Raw genomic sequence first — 24,812 nt, 5'->3', positions numbered from 1 at the left:
GGTTGTGTTTTTAACAATGCTGTTTTGAACGTATCTTTTATTAAATTTGGCGGATGTGCCGCCAATAGTTCCTCTTGTTTTTTCTTTTTGGTTTTCTCCGTAACTTCGTCGTATGCTTTGCTAGGCCGGCCGGGAATCAGCGGTTTAATTTCAATAAGTAGATCCGATTTCAGCCACTTCTCATACATTTTGAAAAACTTGATTTTTGCGAATGAACATTCTGGCAACCTTCTCTCAAATGATTTGTAGAATTTTTCAAGTTTGTCTAAAGCGTCTTTATTTAGCCTTATTCCATATATGTGGTCCAAAGTGTAAACAAGTTCCTTAAATGACTCCGTGTATGATTTGGAATCATTTTTGATGTCCCATACAATTTTCGAAAGAGTGGAATACTTCAGTATGACTTCCATAACTTATAAATGTCCTTTACGCCTCTACAAAATATAATGAAGAAAATTTGGATTTTGTTCAAATATTTATGCAATATATTCACAATTAATGACCCATTTCAGGTATCAGACGCAATCGTAAAAAGGGGTCCAAAGTGCCTCTTTTTACTTACTCTTCTATAATTATTTACCTGGACTCGAATTTGGTTAAAAAAAATGACAATGAATTTTTTATGGGTAGGTTTTTTCACATTCATTGATACGGTGGATTTCCTGGGAATTCGACATAGCGAAACAGGTAACATTTGTCTGCATCAAATCTTAACACAAATATATATATATATGCAGGTATATTTCTAGGTTACTTTTTATTCAAAAATCATCAGCTTACATTAAAAATAGATGTAGGTACTATACAAACGCACGCCGATGCGAAGTGTTTTCGCTCTAAAACACATATTTTTATTCCAATTTTTTTAAACTTTGGCAGGAGACCTTTTTTTATTCTAACACATTTGTATTGTAAACCCTGGGCAAATCTATCAATGTTTTAGTGTAGGCCCCATATAAGGTTCCATTTCACAAATAGACATTTTTATATAGAGTTTAATGAAGTGTAAATGAATTTTAGAGTAGATAGAATCCGAGTTGAGAAATGTTTTATACATCGTTGGAAAGGTATGAAAATTTCCTTTACGATAAGGTATGTTGCGTAAATATGGCTATAGTGTGTCATGTGCAATTAGGACAACAAAAACAAAATTTGGGAAATTCGACTTTTTTGAAAAATTGACTTTTTTATTGCCGGTTCCATAAAATGGAATAGAATAGAGATATTTCCATGATTCTTTTTGTGTTTTGTAGAAGAAGTGTTACCAAATAAAAGTTTATTTAACATCTTTGCAATAAAATGTGACGTAATACTTGTTTTTTAGCAATGAATATAGCACTACTTGAAAATTGACTTTTTTCAGTATTTTGATCGCTACGATCTCATTTATGGCTAGGATATGGCGAGACATACCTTAAAATGTTGGGAACATTTTAAGCTTTCATTTAAGTTCAAAAAAAGCGAAAAAATCCCCGTGGAACTTTTTTTCCAGTGAGAAACTTTTGAAGTTTAGTAAAAAAATTGGCCATTTTGGTCTTAAGATAACGGTGTTGTTTGATATCGAAATTAGCCAAATTAGCACTTAAAACTTTTCTTAATACCTCGACTTTGTGAAAATGGAAAGAAATGATAATGCTTTGACGGCCAAAGTTTGCGAAAACTTAAAGGAAATGGGAGTATCTTTTTTGAAAAATTTTGCAATTTTTTGACAAAAAAAATATTTTTCATATTGAAAACGATGCCATTTTTAAACCGCCAAAGATATTCACGTGATTCCTTTTGTATTTTATGCACACATATGCTGGCATAATTTGTGTGAAGTATGAAGTTTATAGCTTTAAAATTGACGGAGTTATTAAAAAAACACTGAAAAAAACCAAGGCCAAATTTTCATATTTTAAAATTAAACAATTCATAACTCCTTAACAGTACACGATGGCATGGTTCTTTATGCATAAGTTTTTTAGATCTTGTCAAGCTCTTTCTCTAGAGTCCTAAATCATGTAAATCGGTTGAGTAGATCAAAAGTTATGGCCCCCAGAAGCTTGGAGAAGTCAAAAGTGGTCAACTTTGACACCCTGTAGCTCACCCTGTATTAAAGATATGGACCAACAACAGCACTTTTCTGAAAGCCTATGTCCTCCTCTACAAATGTCTGTATGGCTAAAATCAACAGATAAAAAGTTGTAGACTTATTTCCAATTTTTTTGCCATTTGGCCCACTGTGCGATGTTAATCGCACTTTAAAGGACGAACGTTAGCATGACCGACGCTGAACGCCTGGTTTCGAATCCTGGCGACACCATCAGAAAAAATTTTCAGCGGTGGTTTTCCACTCCTAATGCTGGTAACATTTGTGAGGTACTATGCCATGTAAAACTTCTCTCCAAAGAGGTGTCGCACTGCGGCACGCCGTTCGGACTCGGCCATAAGAAGGAGGCCCCTTATCATTGAGCTTAAACTTGAATCGTACTGCACTCATTGATATGAGAGAAGTTTGCCCCTGTTCCTTAGTGCAATGTTCGTGGGCAAAATTTGCAATTTGCAAATCGCACTTGTTAGGCAGTATGTCGTATTAGACAACAAAGCATTTACGCTTAATTTTAATGCACCTTTTCTAGTTCTTTAATAAGATTTCCTTTTTATAATGAAAATAAGTAAGATTGCATTAGGCGGACTATCTTCTTTGAGTCTACAACAACAAATAAAGGTAATTCATACCTGCGTTATCCCGCTGTCTGCAAACCTTTTACAAGAAATACATTCGAAAATGTTTGACCTTTTTCTAAAATATATTTATTTTTATAAACACCAAATAACATTTCTGTCTCTCATTTACTGCCAAGTAGAATTTAATGGAAATGTGTAGTGTAATTTTATTTAAAAATATCCAGAAATGAGCTCATTTCGAAGATTTTCTTCTTTCATAACTTATAGCCGAAATAAAAAAATATGACTTAAAAACTATTTAGAAAATAGAATTGTTTACATGGCGTAACTTTTTAGCACCGCACGAAATATTGACAAACAACATTAACATGCGCCTGTACTCAAGAAGAAAATATCTGCTGCCACAAAACTGCAACAACAGTAGTAAAAATAAGTTATTCTTGAGCAATTGTTAAATGAAATCACCAACAAACAAATGCCGTACTATTTACGGTCGACTGTTGCCAAGTATTAGTTATGAGAAAATTTTCCTAGCAAACGATTAAGGCGACTTTTGTTTGTCATTTCACTTTACACTGTTTAATTATCACAACAAGATTAATAGAAACATGTCTACCCATTCAGCACAATTTTGATGTAGTAATTGATATTCTATACAAAAAATTGTATTGACAAAAAAGCTGACAACGCTTCTAATAGGCGCGACAGCAAAAGTGAATAGTGACACACGCTTTATTTGGCAAGAAATAAGGCATAAGAAAGAACCAAGTTGAGCTACCCTTAGAAGATGGTCCAAACTTCATGACATTAGATGTTCATTAGATACTCGCATTGTTAGAAGTAATTGCGCTAAGAAAACAAAAAACGTCGTGGTTAAAATTTACATAGCCTCTTGATAGAACCGAATGTTAGAGTTATGTCTTGAGCTATATTAATATGTGGAGGGTCGTTGACCGTAATTAGTGTGGGTGGCAAAGAGTGTCATCATCAATAATCTTTAGGTGTGGGGACTTCAAAGATCGTACATTGTACACTGGTTCTATTTGTATGGGAGGGTGCGACAAAAATAGTTTTAATTGAGTTATCGGTAAACAGATGTTAAAATTTGGAATCGGACATATTTTACCTGCATAGATATATTTACATATAGCATAGTTATATTTGTCAGTGTGGAATAATAGAAAAATGTCTAGACAAGTCGGCTTAAGTCACAATTTTGAAATTATACATGAAAGTTACAAAGGGATCAAAGGGGCCAGGAAGGTTTGGATTGGTTTACATTTGTACTAAAATGTGACGAAATGTAAATTTTTTCCAACAACTGTTCGAAAATGGATAATTTTCGTACAGTTGTAAGTTGAACGTATCTACTTTCGTACAACTGTACGAAATGTACTTTTCCCGAACCACTTAATGAGCAGGAAATCCGAAATTTGAAATACTATTTGGCACTAAAAATGTCAGATTTGTAACACATATTATTTTCAAGCAACGGGCTTGATAAATAATATATTTTCACCCAACGCATTAAAATATTGCATTGAAATTTTGTTTGTAGCAATTTTGTAAAGCGCTTATTAGATGCTACTAAAAATGATTAAAAGTACTATTATGCCCTAAATATATGTGTCTATTGGGGAAGAAATAAAAGTAAGTGATTTTGGTTGAAGATATCAACATTAGATTTTGTGTAAATATACAATTTCAACCTTGAATCCTTTAAAGGTAACAAACATTTAAAGAGCTGCTTGACTGACTGATTGACTTCATCCACCAGGACAAACCGTTAAGAATGTTGAAAATGGATTTAAAATTCGTAGGATGAGAAAGGGGTTACAAAATTTGTTAATTTTGTTAGAATAAAAATAGTTCAACTTCGCCTACAGCGAACCAAAAAAGCTAGAATAATGCAACTAGAAGCAAGTTGATCATTGTCTTGTAATAAAAATATATATTATTATAATAGAATTAATTAAAAACGAGAATATGGCAACATAATTTCATGAAACAATAACAATCCTACGAATAAGGAAAATTCTTAAATTACCGGCCAAATTTTTTCTGTGTATATTCAAATATGGTTAGATTTGGATCGTATGATATGTTCAAACAAATGATCAGCAGATTCAGCATCACTGCGCTTCTATTCGATTTTCTAATTAATTTTGATGTTTTGGTCAAACGTCCAACTTTGAAATTAAATAGAATGTCCTATCACTCCTGTCGTCATGTCAAGCATAAATCATTTCAAAAGCAAATATCTTGCTGCCGCACACATCATTAAATAAAAATAGCCTCACAATTATGTATCTATATTTGGAAAATATTTTTACGCGTTGGCCACTGCAATTTTCTAGAATCGGAAATATTCAATAAATGACGGTGAGTTTATCATTCAACTTCGGTAATATTTTGTAAACAACAAGGCCATAAATAAAGTGAAGTCGATTTTTGCCATTTTCCTTATAAAAGCACGGATCACCGGTGGCTTTGGTGCAGGCGCATCCTCCTGCAGAGACAAAGAAGGAATTCTGATAACTAATATAGATAGTGTGCTTGGGATATGGAAAGAAAATTTCACCCAGCTGATAGTGCCCGATAATGGTAGAACCGCAGAACCAATCTCTGATAATAAGCCATTATCAGAAATGTTGTTGAGGACTGACTTTCCTAGTCAGATTGAGATCCAAGTAGAAGTAACCCGACAAAAGAACAAAAGGCAATAGAAGCCGATGGGTTGCCGGCTGAACTATTTAAGACTGGAGGCAACACGCAGATAATGCGTATGCATCATCTCGTTTGCGCGATCTGGCTAGAAGAGCGCATACCCGATGATTGAAATCTGAGTATACTATGTTCCGTACACTAGAAAGCAGACAAGATGGAATGTGCTAACTACAGATGAATAGGTCTCCTCCCTAACGCATACAAGATACTCTCGAGCGTTCTGTGTGAAAGATTAAAACCTAAAATCAACGAGTTAAAGCGGCTTTAGACCAGGTGAATCCACCATAGACCGATATTCACACTGCGCCAAATCTTGAAAAAGACTCGAGAAGAACAGGTCTACAATTACCATCTCTTTGTTGACTACAAAATCGCGTTTGACAGCTTCAAAGGTATTTCAAGCCATGACAGAGTTTGGTATCCCTTCACAATCAATAAGACTCTGCTGTATAATACTTGCTGATACAAGTTCCACAGCAAGAATAGGAACAATAGGAATCTGTGATATTAGTTTAAGTCGTGTTTTGGTTTTTATGTTCAATGTTAGCAAAAGGTCAATGTTAACGGTTAAAATTAATATTGTATGATATGAAACAGTTTTTGCTATGTGCATAATTGTGTGGCTGTGTAATTTTATTTAAATAGATGAAATAAAAATTCGTGACCGAAATGAATCACACCAGGTTTGAAAAAAAGAGGTATAATACTGGCAAATAGGTGCTACTTGCTGGAGTAAGTAAGCTGTTTAGAAACGTCTCGATAGACGAAGATTACACTATTCAAGACACTGATACTATACGTGTTGTTGTATGGTTTGGGCATGGATACTTGTAAAAGCAGACGTTGCAGTGTTTGGAGTGTTTCAGAGAAACATTCTTCGTAAAATGTAAAATGTATAATGAAGACTATCGGCATAGTTAAACGTATCAAACTATATCGGTTGCGTTGGCTAGGTAATAAATGAAGCAGCTCCAGCGAAGAAGTCTTTTGAATGTGATCACTGTAGTACACGCAAACCGGAACGACCAAAGATCAAAAACAATTGGTGAAAGACATTTCGAATCTTGGCGTCAGGGATCTTAGAAGGTGCGCAGAAGATCGATGCTCTTGCAACTGTATTCTAAGTTCAGCTAATAGGACAAATGTTCTGTCGTAACCATTTAAGGTAAAGTATTTGGTGTGTGTCTAAAGTTATTTCGCATACGAAATTTTAGTTTTTGTAGCCGTTCAAGGAGTCAAACTATGGGCTATATCTAGACAGTGGCCTATGGGGATATATTTCAGCGTATATCGGTTTATATGGAAGCTATAAAATTTTTCCACAACTCATATATATATATATATATATATATATATATATATAAAGTATGAATGTCAATTATCAACAAATAGCCCATCGTGATTTCGACACACGGGAACAGGAATATGGATATATTGATTTAGAATATCGAGATGACTAGATATATATGCGTTATAGGTTTATGGCGCTGGGGTTGTACCCAAGTAGACATTGTCCTCCACAGAATTAGACCCTTACGAACACCTACTTCTCAATTAGCAACCGTTTTATGGTCACGTCTTTGGTGTGTGCGACCACTTTTATAACGTGTTAATTATACAAACAAATTCAATTAGTTTCGATGATAAATGGCATTTTCCTTTGTCGACATATCGCTACGGGTTCGTGTGTGTTTGTTTCTACTCTCGTTGCGAAGAATGAACATATTCATTTCAAAAATAGTATTAAATCTGTTTTGCAACAATACGATTTGTTTACTTTTCAATTCTCGATAATCAAGCAGATCGGTTAAATGATATAACGGTACACATATATACATATGCATACAGTGAAAACTGGAAAAGACGAATATTAATTGGATCAAATACATATGTAATTCTTATCCGATTTGGTTCTAATTTTGCTCATATCGTTTTGGTATAACTTTTAGCATCTGTGCCGAGTGTGGTTTAAATCAGTCCGTAGCTGTCATATAAACCGATCTCCCAATTTGAATTTCTGAGCCTCTGGAGGGCGCAACTATTTCTCGATTTGCCTGAAATTTTGTAGGTGGAATTGGTCTACGACCTCTAACAGGCATGACAAGCAGGGTTAATATCGGTTCATAACTTGATATAACTCATATATATTTGAAAAAGTCATTCAATGAAATTGACAAATGCGATCCTTGGTGGGGTATATAAGATTCGGCCCGGGCGAACTTAGCGCTCTTTTACTTGTTAGCACAAAGATTGGTTAAGTTCCTCAGTCTAGCCTGAGATGTCCAAAAGATGCACAAATAACATGTGTATACCATGGAGGCCATGTAGTGGTGTAGAAAATTAGTCTATCTCTACAAAAAAAAAACTCATGCGATGGAAGAGAACAGTTCGTGTGAAAGGTGTCAAATGTGTGTTAGTGACGTGCATACATCGTAGACACGTTTTCGCGGTATAGTCGATATAAGTACGACCTACCAATGTATGACCCTTAATATGGTTGAAAAGTCTTCTAACCAAAAACGAAACGAGGTTGGTGTCTTGTGATCTCTGGCTTTGCTTTTCTCATTGCAAAAAATCTTCTATCATTAAGCTCGTCTCTAAAGAGAAACAAACGAGAAATATTTTGCTTGATATTTATAATTTTTTTATTTTAAATGGTAGGTTAATTGATCCTTAACTTTGCTTCTTGCTATTGAAGACAAAAATCTCAAATGATGGTGAAAGTTAGGAAATTGACTTTGGGACAAAAAAAAAACAGTGTTCCTAAGTAAAAAAAGCACAATAGCCCAGGAAATAGAAGCGTCTATATGTGTTTAGTTTTTATACCCTCCACTATAGGATGGGGGGAATACTAATTTCGTCATTCTGTTTGTAACACCTCGAAATGTGCGTCTGAGCCCTCATAAGTATATATATTCTTGATCGCCATTTCATTTTAAGTCGATCTAGCCATGTCCGTCCGTCCGTCTGTCTGTCGAAAGCACGCTAACTTTCGAAGGAGTAAAGCTAGCCGCATAAAATTTTGCACAAATACTTATTATTAGTGTAGATCGGTTGGGATTGTGAATGGGCCAAAACGGTTCATGTTTTGATATAGCTGCCATATAAACCGATCTTGGGTCTTGACTTCTTGAGCCTTTGAGGGGGCAATTCTCGTCCGATTTGACTGAAAATTTGAACGTGGTGATTTGGTATCACTTCCAACAACTGTGTTAAGTATGGTTCAAATCGGTTCATAATCTGGTATAGCTGCCATATAAACCGATCTTGGATCTTGAATTCTTGAGCCAATAGAGCGCTCAATTCTTATCCGATTTGGCTGAAATTTCGGATGAGGTGTTTTTCATGGTGTTGTTCGTTATTAATAAAGAAATTGAACTTAGATATATTCTCTTCATTTTAAAGATTTGGTTCTTGACTCGTTTTCATAGCTCAAATCATACAAATAAGGAAAAATCTTAAATGATGGGCCAACTTTTTTTCTGATCCGGAGGCCACCGTGGCGCAGAGGTTCAAATACTGGCGTGAACATAAAAAAAAAAATTTGCGGCGGTTTATCCCCTTACAAATACTGGCGACATTTGTAGGGCATCCAGCCATGTTAAAACTTCTCTAGTGGTGTCGCTAAGCGGCATAAAAAGTTGGCCTTGTATCATTGAGCTGAAACTTGAATAGAACTGCACTCATTGATATGAGAGAAGTATACCCTATTCCTTAGTGGAATGTTCATGGGAACATAGGTACATATCCAGATTTAAAGTGTTCCAGCTCAGAAGGTCGACTATCAGAATTTTTTGCTTTGTACCTTAATAAGATGTTCGTGAGACATAATACAACTTTTTCAATAGTTTGTGACATTTCAATTTCCAAAAAGGGAATAAATAGAAAATTAATATTCTGGATGTAGACATTTCTGTACTTTTATTGGAGTATATATAATTGTTGTTGCCGAAATATTAAACGCTCTATGATGGCCAATGTACGTACCAACCGTAGGTCTCTGCTGCTGAGTTAACCTCTTCTGATATATGTACATGTACATATGCGTAGAACATTAAAGTAGTCCGTTTTTATAATGGTTCTACTGTCCTCGAGGAGCACATTCACATGGGTAGAGTGAATAAATCAATAATAAAATCGTGAGGTAAATGTGTGGCCGTTATTAGAATATGGCTTGTTATTCCAAATGTTTGCAAATAAAATTAAGCGAATAAACAAAACAACTATAGATGGTGGTAAATACAAATTATTTATTCTTCCATACGTATTCGTGGCATGGTGTGTTTGTTTGTAGAAATTCACACCTATCAAGTAGTACTACATATGAATACATTGTTTTGAGAATTCTGGCCATATAGATGGGAATAAAGAACAATTAATCAGCACAAATAATAGATTTCCTACATATCTGTCATGTCAAATGTGGGGTGCCTTGGAGAGTTTGGTTTTATTTTAATACTGCAGTGTTTACTCAATGGCTCATTTCAGGGTCAGGGCTGCAGAATTGGGAATGCTAATTTCAAATTAAACGGTCGTAATCACAAAGTGGTACTTTGGGTTTTTTTGCTTTCAATCTCCTTCTTCGCATTTCAATAGTCATTCGGTACAGAATACTTGACGTTGTCAGAGTTAATAACTCAAGAAGTGCAAAAAATAAACTTTTGGCCAATGTTTATTTTTGCTAATGGAAAGTAATTTTACGCTATTTTGACTGATTACACACAATAGAATCCGCATAAAAATCCTTATTATGTGATTGCGATAATCAAAAATCCAATTAACGCCTATAAAATGTTCGTGCGATTGCCAGCTTGACGATAAGTTTACGTGCTGCTTTCTGACACATAGTGGGCAATTTAGGCATAAGTAAATATTTTTCATATACATAACCATATATGGACCGGCTTTTGAAAGATTTGTAAGTAGATTTTCCTTAAAGTTTGCTATGCAGAGGAATGCTTATAAACTATTTTTATGAAAGCCACCATAAAGATTTTTTGCTTACGATTATAATACTCTAAATTGCCACTTTTACCATACGCGATATGTTTTTTTTGGATGGGTGAGGTGTGAAATAAACAATAAGAGGATGTATGAAATTTTTTTAGAAATTATCCAAATATGGAAACACGTGATTTGGCTAATGATTTTCTTTCGTTAGACATTGATAACACCACCTCATGCACTGACTGATGGTAGTGTTAATGGAGACGAAGATACTAAATAACAAAGTCCGACAAAGGTATTCATTATAATCCACGCAACATGAATGGCTTTGACATGGCAGTGATAGGTGGAGGCCTGGGTTCGAATTCTGGCGAGAACATCAGAAAAAAATTAAACGTTGGTTATCCCCTCCTAATGCTGGCCACATTTGTGAGGTACTACGCCAATTAAAAACTTCTCCCTAAAGAGGTGTCGCACTACGGCACGCCATTCGGACTCGGAGGCCTCTTATCATTGAGCTTAAACTTGAATCGGACAGCACTTATTGATACGTGAGAAGTTGCCCCCTGTTCTTTAATGTAATGTGTATGGGCAAGTTTTCATTTGCAGGAGTCGATAGGTTACTCTAACGTGGTAAGTTTGTTTGCCTATTTACAAAACGCATGGTTTTTTACACTGAACAAAAGGGTATCGTATAATGTAGTAATAAATTTACCCAAAATTGGTATAAAAATTTGACTTTGTTTTATGAAAATTTTCTCTTCTATTATGAAATTTTGCTAAGCTACAGGAACATATTCAATTTTAAAAGAAATATCAATTAGTTCATATACTTAAAGTATGTATGGACATTTCCTAAAATTTTTTCTTTGTAACCAGTTTAAATAAACATAAATTCTTGTTAAAAAATGCTCGCGGAAGGGAAAATTACATCCTTAATTGTAGTCTGTGTATCGAAAAAAAAAATTGTGGCAAATTTTTGCTACATATAGCTTATTATCATATATTTTGAGCACAAGTTTGATACAAATTTTTTTTAATTAGTGCGAAATGAAATATGTTGTACATGATCCTTAAAATATGTAAATGCACTTTTAAGACATTTTCAATAGCATCTTGTTATAGATATACTCCTTTACAAAACAATAATCATGTTTTGTTATGAATTATTTCATAAATTTTCATTAAGGATTTTTTTGAAGATGCATGTGTCTTGTCTTTTCTGTCATGCCTTAGTATTTTTTATTTGTTCGTGGCTGTGGCGTTAGAAAGTGTTTTTTTGTTGGATACGCGTGTGTGTATTGCGGCGTGTCGATCTTTAGGCCAAGTTTGACATGAGCGCGTTGAGCTAGCTTTGGTTTTGAGCGTCGCGTTGCAAAAATGCAGCTCAGCACATAAATTCCACAAAAGCAACGCGGAAAAGTTAAAAAAATGTTCAACGTTGACGCTTGAAACCGAGCGTCATTCGGTGTTGCCACACATGAAGTAGGATTTTTGGTCGTCAAATTTAAAAATTGTTTACATTTTGAGTGTTACTTTTTTAACATTTGTATTCAGTGTTGCATTTTTCAAAAAAAAAATCATCTTTTGTGTTTCTCCATTACCTGAGCTAGACATATGTCTGTCTGTTACTTCCATTTAGTTCAATTTTCATTCATATGGTGTTCACTTTTTTTTGAGTGTACTGACGAGAATAACAAAAACATTCACCTTTTGTGTTTCTCCATTACCTGAGCTAGACATATGTCTGTCCGTCCGCAAATGCAAATTTTGCCGAAGAACATTCCCGTTCAAATCCCGCTACAGCCTATAAAAGTTGAAAATTTCAGCTGAAATTTAGCACATATTCGATATCCCGGTTTTGGTCTTGAGCCTATAAAAGGCGTATTTATTACTTGATTTCGTTGAAATTCGGAACAGTGAGTTGCATTAGTTCTTCGACCGTTTTCCCTGAAATTTGGATATATTAGTAACATTTGGGTCCTTGATTTTCAAATCGCATATGGTCTAGATTGCACCATAGATCTGCCATATAGACCGATCTCCCGATTTAAGGTCATGGGCGCATAAAAGCCAAAGTTTTATCTGATATGGGCAAAAAATTGAATTTTGAATAAATAACTTTAACCACTCAACATCCCAACTGCAGTTAATCTATTGTAGTTCGGACCATATATGGATGTATTAGGGATCCCAAGTTGGGACGAAAAGTTGACCTTTAGACTTTTATCAAAATAGCGAAAGTTGATTTTTCGACTTTTCGACTTATTTTCATAAAGAATAGGTATTAACAAAGGTTTTTAATGCAACCACCACTCTAATTGTTACATAAGTTGTCTTTTGGCAATTATTGTAATTTAGTTTTCTTAATCGAGAATCGCTTATGACATAATGAAGGCAATGTATTAAAAACTCTTCAAATGTTGGCTTTGCGTTCTGCATGTCATCGTAGACGATAAGTGGGCTATAAAATAAAAATGTTATGATTATTTTTAATTAATTTCGATTAAACTGTGCTCATTTATGATGGTGCATTTGAATCCATTTAAATAGAGTCACCCAGAGTGCCAATTGGATCCAGTTATGAAGCGCGTGATCATCATGTGACATGTGATTTAGCACGAGCTGATCGTTGGGCATACATTTCAATGAACCGCATAACAAGTCGCAGCAAACCAACAACAAAGAAAACCCATTCAAAATCTAAGAAACTTCATGGAAAAGAAATGCTTTCGTTCCTCCTTGCAAGATTGCCAGTGTGAAAGAAATATCAGAATGCAAGTAATCATAGTATGTCAATGTGTTGCAGCACTGACTGTGTGATTTCTACTTTAATGCTGATGCATTTACAATCGGACTGGTTAGGGATGTCAATACAAATAGAAACAAGTAAAAATACGTTAAGTTCGCAGCTATATCCAAGTCTGCAATGATCTGAGCCAACTTGAAAAATAATGTAAAAGGGCCTCACATAACTCACTGTCCCAAATTTCGGCGAAATTGGACTATAAATGCGTCTTTTATGGGCCCAAGGCCTTCAATTGAAAGATAGGACTTTATGGCAGCTATATCCAAATCAGGACCGATCTAGACCATATTCAATATATAATCCGATAAAACCCATCTTCGAACTTAACCTGCTTATGGACAGGAAAAGAATCTGTGCAAAGTTTCAGCTCAATATCTCTATTTTTAAAGACTGTAGACTGATTTCAACAGACAGACGGACGAACATGGCTACTACTTTATAGGGTCGGAAATAGATATTTCGTTGTGTTGCAAACGGAATGACAAAATGAGTATATCCCCATCCTTCAGTGGTGGGTATAAAAATAGGGGAAGATTTCACTTATAAGTCACCCATTTCTTGTCTCTACGATTGAAAGTGGGTAAGTGAAACTTATTATGGGAGTCAACGTTTCTAACCGGCATCTCTAGAATGTCTGCGATTGTAGAAACCATTATCGTTTCACTCAACATGGAATGACAAATTAAACCATTGTTTATGTCCGTAATGGAGCGTAGCGCAATATTAATATGAGGAAGATCAATGCAAACATGATGATAGATTTTCTGTAATCAAGAAATACACTGGTCGAGAAGGTGATTTACTATGTATGCATATTTATCGATATGCCAAGATTCGACACTGATAACTTCGAATGTCGAACGGTGTATGGAACATTCTTTTGACAATACTCTTTTAATGCACATTGCGACAAGTACATGGTGATGCACGAAAAAGTTGCCCAACGACTAGATGGGCCAACCTATGCAACTTATTTTAATTCATTCATTCCTATTACACCAAAACAATAATAACAATTTAATACACTCAGGGAAATTTTAATACCAAACGTACTCATATCAGCACCATACGGTATTGATAGTGCAGCAACACTGTATGGTATCAAGCCAATACCGGATGGTATGGATGCAATATAAAATAATAACTACCATTTGCTACTAGCCTTGTTAAGGAAATTGTACAGCTATTAATGCTAAACTGTTGGTTTTGGTTTTAGTACAAACCGTTAGCTTAAAAACCAATCTCGTTGCCACTTCAATATTCCACTCCGCAATGAATACTGATAGAAAAAGGACGGCACTTTGCCAATAACGGCTGGAATAATTTTATTCGCTTTATTGGAAAATATTTTTAATACCATTTGGTGTCAATTTAATACCAGACGAAGATGGTTATTAAGAATTGACGGCGTCAAATTGTATTATTGTCACTGCTGCAAAAGTGTTTTTTTGCTTTGTACTTAAAATATTGACACCATTAGAAAATATTTGTCATACCCTCCACCATAGGATGGGGGGTATACTAAATTCGTCATTCCGTTTGTAATACCTCGAAATATGGGTCTGAAACCCCATAAAGTATATATATTATTGATCGTCATGACATTTTAAGTCGATCCGAGCCATGTCCGTCCGCCTGTCGAAAGCACGCTAACTTTCGAAGAAGTAAAGCTAGGCGCTTGAAATTTTGCACAAGTACTTATTATTAGTGTAGGTCGGTTGGAATTGTACATGGGCCAAATCGGTATATGTTTTGATATAGCTGCCATATAAACCGATCTTGGGTCTTGACTCTTCTTCTAGAGGGCGAAATTCTTATCCGATTTGGTTGAAATTTTGCACGTGGACTTTTGGTATCACTTCCGACAACTATGCTAGGTACGGTCTAAATCGGTTGAAAATCTGATATAGCTGCCATATAAACCGATTTAGTAGGGTTTTGACTTCTTGAGCTTCTAGAGGGCACAATTCTTATCCGATTTGACCGAAATTTTGCATAAAGTGTTTTATTGTGACTTCGAATGAGTGTGTCAAGTATGGTCTAAAACATTCCATATCCTGATATAGGCGCCGTATAAACCGATCTCCCGATTAGATTTTTTGGGCTTCTAGAGGGCGCAATTTTTATTCAATAGGTTGACATTTTGCATATATCGTTTTGGTATGACTTCCAATAACTGTTCTAAGTATGGTCTAAATCGGTGTATAACCTGATACAGGTGCCATAAAAACCGATCTCCCAGTTTAAATTTTTGAGCCTCTGGAGGGTGCAATTATTACTCGATTTGCCTGAAATTTTGGAGGTGATGTTTTTATATTTGAAAATGTCATTCAAAGAACTTGATAAATGCGATCCATGGTGGAGGGTATGTATATAAGATTATTTTTGTTATTTTTTAATTGTAACTATTATAATAAATAATCGAACTATCGAATCGATAAGAATTATTTTAATTTTTTTTTTAATTTGGTTCATTAGGGGATGGAATATTCAATAATTCAATTCCCATTAACTCCCGGAAGTGGTTTTCATATAAATACCTTTTGTCTGGTATTAAATAGATACCAAATGACACTAAAACTCGATTTGGATCTCGTGCGTCATACGTCCTGAGCTGGCATGTTCACCTTAGGTTAGGTTAGAGTGGCACTTTAGTTTCTAACAAACTTTCTTAAATCCTGTGTGATACCACAGTAGCGTCAGACCAGGCCTCAAGTGGAAATCGAACCCACGGTTACCTGGGGGATTTTGGTATTCTATTTAATAAATATCGTCAATTGCAAAAAAGAAAAACATTAAAAAAAACATTGCTAAAATTCTTTTGAGATGATTATTTAGTCACGTGATGACATCTGTATCAGGAAAACTTCCAAGTGCTCACGAAATGTTGTTGAACTTGAAAAGCTATGGGACGTTTGCAAACAGACGCCTTTGCTACACAATATGAACCTTATCACCATCACCATACAATTGTAAATGGGTGCTGCTTAATTTCTCCCAGACATACGGGTATTGACTCACAAAAAAAACATTTTTAAAACATTCATGGAAAAAAATTAATTGCTTTTGAAAATAAAAGTTGTCAACAAATTCAATTGTTGATTCGATAACGGAACGATAGGTTGCAAAATTCCACGAAAAAAAGAACTTTAGGTAAAATGCAATATTTTTTTATGGTGCACATAAATCAACGCTGCTCAAATGATTATTGATTTATGATTTACAAAAATAGAAAATGTGTTTTTCGTCAAATATTTCCGCAAATATACATTGGACTGACTTATAAGATTATTTAAATATTTTTTATTTTCCGTGTGTTAACTTCTATTTCGAGGTGAGCTTAATGATAATGATCGTCTTTGTTATATTTTTGCCAAACTTTAATTCGAGTAAGTTATCCAGTATCTTTTTGTTAGATGAAACTTTAATTGTTTAATTTAGACTTTTTAACTTTTGCTATTATTGAGTATACATATAACCTGTAAATGCTTCCAGCAGTGTAACTGCTAGGTAATTTTGAAAAGGATACAAAAATATAAAAAAAAATCTCTATGAAACAAAATGGGGACAAATGAATATAAATATATTTTTTCCTAAAAATGTTTGTAAAGTTTTTATAAAATGTTTATCCATAATGGATATATTCAGATATATGTAAATACAAATACCGATATTCCCAAAACTTAATGTAGATTTGAAAATCGTTTATTTCACAAATTTCCTTTATAGAAATGTCAAACATACCTATTTTAAGGCTTCATTAAGATTTGGGAATACAGAATTAAAGATTTACTTAAAATAATCGTAAATTTTTCATTTCCAAAGTTCCAGAGACTGCACTATATACAATGAGGTGTCTTTCGGAGATTTGCCTGAAACACCTTGTTTAAATCAGTTTATGTCCTCGGTCTCCCTGCTTCTGAATACAAAATTTTAATTTGAGTACGATTAAATATGTCAGTGTAGCTCATACGGCTCGTGGGTCATAGGACACCGATTTGCGGAGCATTTTATTCGAATATCCGAATATTTTTTGCTTCTGTTCCATATAGCAGCTCAATTTCTTGATGGTCATTTTGTGGTGAAATGTGATTGCACTCTTGATTTTATATTTAAATAGACCTTTTTTAAGATTTATATCTTGCTGAAGTGGGACCGCTTGCTACCCCTCGTATATTCTACATACTCGCTCTTGGGGGTGGAGTGGCCTCATGCTCTTTGGGTTCCAGATTTTTTCCAACTTCCAAATATATTTCACATGAGCCCCATACTGCCATGGTTGATAAATATATCCGGTTTGGGGGTAGGTGGTTAACCAGGCCCCTCGCCTAAAACAGGTGTCAGATTTGTGCTCTACTCATAAATATCTTTCATTTTAATCCCTTATGTCATGTCATGCCTATTGTCATGATTGGTCCATATATGCCTTTGGTTGGTTTTGGTTGTTGGTGTCGGCCCCCCAGATATCTCACCCCAAACTTGATTAATAAAGTTTTGTTTATAAGTTACTATACGAGTGCAAAAAAATCGCTTCAATCGCCTTGAAAATTAAATTAGGATAACGGGGAAGGTCCGGCCCCATCAGATATCATAATACGAAGTATTTTGTTTTTAACATGGAAACGCCACCATTTGCGAAAGTTTCACGGAAATCGGTTCAGCCCTTTTTGATTCTATACGGAACACACAAACCAACAAGGCAACACAAATTGATTCTTAAGAATTTTCTCCCGTCGAGAATGTCAGCAAAGAATTTTGCAGTGGTTATGCCATACTTAATGCTGGCGATAGTTATGTGTTATTTAGCCAAGCAATAACATGTCTACGAAGTAGTGTCGCTATGTGGCACTCCGCACAGTGTAGCCTCTTCACACAATCGTTGGCCCAACATTTATAGAGCTAAGCTCGTGCTCTAAAATTTGCACAGAAGTATATCCGAGCTTAATATATAACATGTACAAAATATACCAAAAAGGTCTATAACCAAATATAGTTCCCTTATAAAACGATCTGCCGATTAGACTTTTTGAACATTTTCAACAATGACCTCTGTTATGGCCGGAGATGGCCTGTTAGAAACTCTGACGCATATATTTCCGATGCATAATCTATACGTCGAAAACGTCATCAGGCGGAGCGCTGATTATAAAAAGATAGGCGCTATAGCAACAACAATAAATCTACAACAATGATATGATGTCGAAGCTAAACAAGTAGCATAGCTTTTTAGGTTGATGACGTTTACAACTTGTTATACGTTCCATACAAGTATATGAAGTTTACAACTTTTTTATAGTCGCAAACCTTAAAAAATCGTCATACTGATCATCTCTGGTAATGACTTTCAAGTGCCTGCCAAATATGGTCAAAATCGTCATATAACCTGATATAGCTAAAACGTGTTTTGAATTTTACTGATTTCCGGTGTTTTTGTAAAGTTTTGGGTTTTGGTATTTTTTGGCGGACATTTGTGTAATATATTTTAATTTGCTAAAAGCTCAAAAAAAGATCTCAATCTCCACAATGCGGTGGAGAATGTTTTGTATGCGATGGAAAGGATTAAGCCCATATGACGTTGGTCAACATTGTTACAATGTTTCTAAAATCATTTATGGAGAACATTGTAGACACACTTGTACAATATGGAGACACTTCACCATTTATAGAATTGATTTGTCCGTTTTTCTAAAACGCCTGCTGATTTTTTATGATTTGGTACATAAAAAAAATTTCGCCTATGACACCAAAAGCCTGATTCAAATCCCTAAATCAAATCCCGACATGAACATTAAAAATTTTTTCAGCGGTTGTTATCCTCTTACCAATGCTGGTTACATTTGTCAGGTACCTTGCCATGTTTAAACTTGTTTACTAAGTGTGTGCGGCACTCCGTTCGGAATCGGCATAAAAAAGGAGGCCCTTTATCTTTGAGCTTGAACTTTAATCGAACCGCACTTATTAATATGAGAGCAGAATACCCTGTTCCTTAATTGAATATTCTTCTTGTACAATATGGAGACACTTCACCATTTATAGAATTGATTTGTCCGTTTTTCTAAAACGCCTGCTGATTAAAATGCTTTCGAAAGTTATAGAGCAATTTTCAACATTTGTGAACTCTTTTAGAACGATTCCTCCGAGTTGATTATACATAAATAAACAAAGCTAAAATGGACAAGACAACATTTGTATTTGAGAAGTACTGAATAAAATTTGAGCTATGAACAAAAGTTAATAGACTACTCTGTTTATTGTTTGAGATACTTTGTCACGCACTCAAAAAAAAGTGACCCAATGGTCGAGTTAAAATAAACTACTTTCTAATAAAGTTGAACTTCATACAGCGCTAAAGACATTTCTATTCGTTTTTAGTTAATGAAGATTATGGTTCAACGTTAAATAAATGGAAAGAAATTATTCTTTATTCAGTGCATATGATGAACAATCGTGAAAAATATTTTGAACTGAAGTCAACACATTTGTTGGAATAAAATATTCGAAATTTTTACTGTGTGGTTATACATTTGAACAAAATTCTGGCAAAATTTCGGCTTCTATTCCTTTCAGTTTAAGCCAGTTAAATTGTAGATGTTATATTTATTCGAAATGGCCATTATTTTTTTCTTCAATATTTAGGGTGTCGATTAAGTCTTTTTTGGAAAACCCTTGGTCCATATAATAAATCCCCAAGCGGTGATTGACGCACTATTTTTCAGTCCTCCGCAGTGGGCCCATCTTTTTCTAAAGTGAAACTGCTCTGATATGGCCAATACAATCGAAAATGGCCAATATCTTTTTTTCTTCAATACCTAGGGTGTCGGTAAACGCATTTTTGGAAAGCCCTTGGTCCATGTAATAAATCCCCAAGCGGTGATTGACGCACTATTTTTCAGTCCGTCACAGTGGGCTCATCTTTATCTAGAATAACACTCGTGAGAAAAGTTGTTTTATGTATGTGATAATGATAAATATTTATGTAATTTTAAAATTTTGGGAAATTTTAAGCGTTTGTGATATATTTTGGTTTTTTATTGTTGTTTTTTTTTGTGGAATTTGGAGGTAAAATCGTTTTTTTATTAATAAATATTTGCTGTTAACTGTACAACAGAGCTTTGTTAACGTGTTAACATTACGCTGAAAATTTAATTGGTTTGTGTCTCTACTAGTTAAAGTTAACTTTATCTTCACGGACATGTCCATAGCTAAGCTTCACGTGATATCTATGAACACCACGCCAAATATGTCGCAAAGGAGTTAGCACCATATTTTCCCGTTACACAATATTTATAGTTTAGTATACACTGTTGAAAAAGAAATGAAGTGTTCAGTATAGATACTTAGTTTTATTTTCAATCTAATACTTACCATCAAAAGTGTACGTCCGTCAGTAATTAGTAGTATAAATCATTGGTGAAGTCATTAGCGTTAAAATATTCCATCGCTGTATACATTGTAGATCGCATTTCAATTTTAAAAGTTCCTGCAATCAATGAAAAATAAAGTTCTGTAAAACAACATAATCATTTTTGGGTTTTTTAATTGCTAATGCTTACCCAAATTGCAGGCCGTTTAACGCTGTATTTTCGGCCTATTCTGTGAAGAAGCGATGAGAACTAATTACTGCTATACCACTGCAGCATATTAAATTACTTCCTGTAATTATATTCTGAGATGAGAAACGAGATAGAAAACATTATTTGAAAAGAAAGAAGAGATGGATATCGCGACTCACCAAATTTACCTTGATAATTTTATTTCATCTTTTTGCACTTTTTCATTTTTTTCTTGTTACCGTCTACGACTTTTCTTGGAAAATGCGTATAATCAGACTGAGCGTAGTAATACTGTTTGTATAGCACGGGAAAGGTTTGCATGGTTTTCTCTTGTTAACAGTGTGTGTTGCTAACGTCATTTCGACGGCGCCACATGCCCTGAATAGTTAATGACCCAGCATATGATGCTTAACTGTACAGTCCAGGTAAATAGAGGCAAATGTAAAAGGCGGATTTACCTTTTAAAATAAGAATTTGTGTCAATAATAAACCTGTAAATGTTTCTAAGGACATTTTTTTGTGGTTTCTAACATAGATCTATTTATCCTATACAAAGTGACGTCACAAATCAAACCTTCAAACAATACAATTGTAATATTCTAAGTTTTTAATCATGTGGTTAAGGTATGACAGACAAACAACGTGTTTAAAAAGCACCTTTATAATTAGTCTAGGCTTGGTATTGCTTAGAAGTTAATGGATTTAATCATCTCTGTTACAAATCTGTCAGCCTAAATATATTTTAAAGAAAAATTTAGTTAAAACTTGTAACTAATTAAATTTATTCAATAATACTCAAATTAGGGAAATTCATAAACTATTTTGAACGAATATGTATACAAATTGAAGAATATAACATCATGTTTATATTGGGTAAATAAAAAAGATTTGTTTGCTATAGGAATATTTAACTTGTTGAGAAGAAACTTGGTTAAATAAAATGACTTCCCAAACCCAAGTTTATGAACTATTTGCCACTAAGAGTTTTACTTTATTTTATGCGCACCCTTTTTCTGAGTGTGCAAATATTTTTTGGTACATAAAAAAAATTTCGCCTATGACACCAAAAGCCTGATTCAAATCCCTAAATCAAATCCCGACATGAACATTAAAAATTTTTTCAGCGGTTGTTATCCTCTTACCAATGCTGGTTACATTTGTCAGGTACCTTGCCATATTTAAACTTGTTTACTAAGTGTGTGCGGCACTCCGTTCGGAATCGGCATAAAAAAGGAGGCCCTTTATCTTTGAGCTTGAACTTTAATCGAACCGCACTTATTAATATGAGAGCAGAATACCCTGTTCCTTAATTGAATATTCTTGGAATATTTAGTATCGAATATATTTAAGTAAATATTTGCACAAGTGTATTTAAATATTTAAATTAAAATAAAGAATGTGTTAAACCCGTTTACACTGCTCATTAAATCCGGGTTTAAGGCTCCCGTCAGCTGATTTTATAAAGGGAAAACAGATGATCGGGCCATTAAATCCGGATTTAAAGAGCAGTGTAAACGGGGTTTTAGGCCATAACTTACAAAAAATGGTTCTTACTTGAAGATTTCTCAAATTTTCAATTGTTTGGAGACACATTTCTTTAACAAACACATTTTAGCAAATAGCAGTGTTTTTGGATGGATTGAAAAACTCGAAAATTTTCAATCGCGTTTTTTTTTTTGAATCAATTAATTGCGCATTGTTTCGATAAAAAAAATTAATTGGATCAATTCGTTTTAGACGTTTATTTTTTCTGTGTAATGCTGATTCATAGTTTTGAGATAGGTTGGCACAAAAGATTTGACATCTACCTATCATCTTAAATCACAATAAAATATGTTTAGTTTTGTCTGACTGGGAATAACATATATGTACATATATAAAAAATATATATATTTTTTGGGGAAAATGGACTTTGTATTTTGAACACAAAAACATTTAATTAGGCCACCCCCCTATACTATAAAAATATTTACTTGATGAAAGTGTTTTGTTTATTGTTTTGATTCTTTTTTTAAGGCCTGATCTCGACATTTGCAAATATTGTTTTCGTTTCAATATCAAATATTGTTTAAACAAATTCTAATGTATGAATACACATTCATATATGTACATGGGGATGGGCAAGTAAAAAGGCGTTTAGTTCGGCCGGGCCAAACTTTGGATACCCACCACCTCGGGTGGGATATGTAAACCAACTTTCGTCAAAATCCGGTGAAAAATGCTTACCTTATGCCCCGTAGCAGCTATATCGAAATATGTTCCGATTTGGACCAAATACTTATAAGTACAAGTCATTGCTCAATTGCGTATTAAAAAAATATCGGTCTTTTAAGTAGCTATATCTAAAAATAAACCAATGCGCTTTTTATGGGGCCAAGACCCTAAAATCGAGATATCGGTCTATATGGCAGCTATATCCAAATCTGGGCCGATCTGAGCCAAACTGAAGAAGAATGTCGAAGGGCCCAACACAACTCACTGTCCCAAATTTCGGCGACGTCGGACAATAAATGCGCCTTTTATGGGCCCAAAACCTTAAATCGAGATATCGATCAATATCTGGACCAATCTGTGCCATATTGCAGAAGTATGTCGATGGGCTTAACCTAATTCGCTGTCCCAAATTTCGGCGACATCGGATAATGAATGCGCTTTTTATGGGCCCAAAAACTCAAATCGAGGGATCGGTCTATATGGCAGCTATATCCAAATCTGTACCGATCTGGGCCAAATTGAAGAAGGATGTCGAGGGGCCTAACATAATTCACTGTCCCAAATTTCAGCAAAATCGGATATATATGTGACTTTTATGGGCCTAAGATCCTAAATCGGCGGATAGGTCTATATTGGGCCTATATCAATATATAGTCCGATATAGCCCATCTTCGAAGTTAACCTGCTTAACAAAAAAAAAAAGAATCTGTGCAAATTTTCAGCTCAATATCTCTATTCTTAAAGACTGTAGCGTGATTTCAACAGACAGACGGACGGACATGGCTAGATGGTCTTAGATTTTTACGCTAATCAAGAATATATATGCTTTATAGGGTCGGAAATGGCTATTTCGATGTGAATGACAAACGGAGTGATAAAATGAATATGCCCCCATCCTTCGGTGGTGGGTATAAAAACACACAAGAAATCCACTTTAAATTCATAATAACCTATAATAAAAAAAAATAATTTAAAAATGGAATTCAATTCGCTTTTATAAGGCAAGCGAATTGAAGCACTAATAAAAATATCATATTTTAGAGTATTTTGGGCCATGTGTCACTTTTGGAATGCTATATTTGCTAGTTTATTTTTTATTTGTGCAGCGCTAAACTCTACTCGCCTTCACTTTATTACCAAATCGGTTCTTTGTTTTATCTTGTTTTTGTTTATTTATGAGAACGATATAAATATGTTAATAATTGTGATCGTCACCAGCATTCGAGGTGCTACGAAACTATTCTTCATTGGCCACAATTGCCAATTTTATCGCACTCTCGAAATTTATGAACTTCAAGGCAATACTTTGTTACTTAAAACCCATGCACGTGATGTCTTGCGAACAGGTAATCACGGCCTCTGTTAAGATCGGCCGGCCATCACAGGCGGCTATTGAAAGCAAAAAGAAAAAAATATAATTAACTGCAATACGAAACTGGAATAAGCCAAACCAAACAAATAGGCGATAAGGAACCAAGATGAGCAAATATTTGAGTTTCGTAATAGAGTTCAATTAGAAATCAAACGAATTCATTGTGCGGTAGGTAGTAAAAATACGAAAGCACAAATCATAGTCGTAGTACAATTTTAAGAGCGTTTATAGACTCGAGAAAAATGTTGATGCAATTGTTACTGCAGCGTAAAAGGCCAAAGTCAACATTCAGTCTTATCTTGGATGATAAATGTTTCCCTATTCGAATATTTCGTCTCGAGTGTAAGCGTAAATGTTAATGCATGTTTCTTTGTAGTTGGAAGGTGGGGAAGCAAAAATATTGACATAAATTAGATTAGCGAGGCATATATGGATGGTCTCCTCTGTCCGGGGCCAGCAATGTCGCTAAGTTCAATATTAGCAAAGGCTTTTCGCAGCGTTCCGCATAGTATCTATGAAA

At 34.6% G+C, this 24,812-nt stretch overlaps 1 protein-coding gene and 1 long non-coding RNA gene across 4 annotated transcripts in view; both read right to left on the bottom strand.

Annotated features, from left to right (window-relative positions):
• LOC106095885 (uncharacterized) overlaps positions 1-24,812 on the bottom strand; it is a 54,562-nt gene that overhangs the window by 17,192 nt on the left and 12,558 nt on the right. The window lies entirely within an intron of this gene.
• On the bottom strand, positions 20,206-21,156 carry LOC106095886 (uncharacterized). Of its 2 annotated transcripts, none has more exons than XR_001222819.2 (4): positions 20,886-21,156; positions 20,707-20,819; positions 20,519-20,633; positions 20,206-20,454 (listed from the first exon to the last, which is right to left on the bottom strand). It is a non-coding gene; the product is annotated as an uncharacterized LOC106095886 (long non-coding RNA). The 2 variants fall into 2 exon arrangements; XR_009398051.1 differs by having other exon boundaries at positions 20,895-21,156.

This window comes from Stomoxys calcitrans, chromosome 4, assembly GCF_963082655.1.
Source record: "Stomoxys calcitrans chromosome 4, idStoCalc2.1, whole genome shotgun sequence".
NCBI lineage: Eukaryota > Metazoa > Arthropoda > Insecta > Diptera > Muscidae > Stomoxys > Stomoxys calcitrans.
Note: the sequence above shows the minus strand (reverse complement) of the source record. Positions and strands in the feature narration are given on the sequence as shown.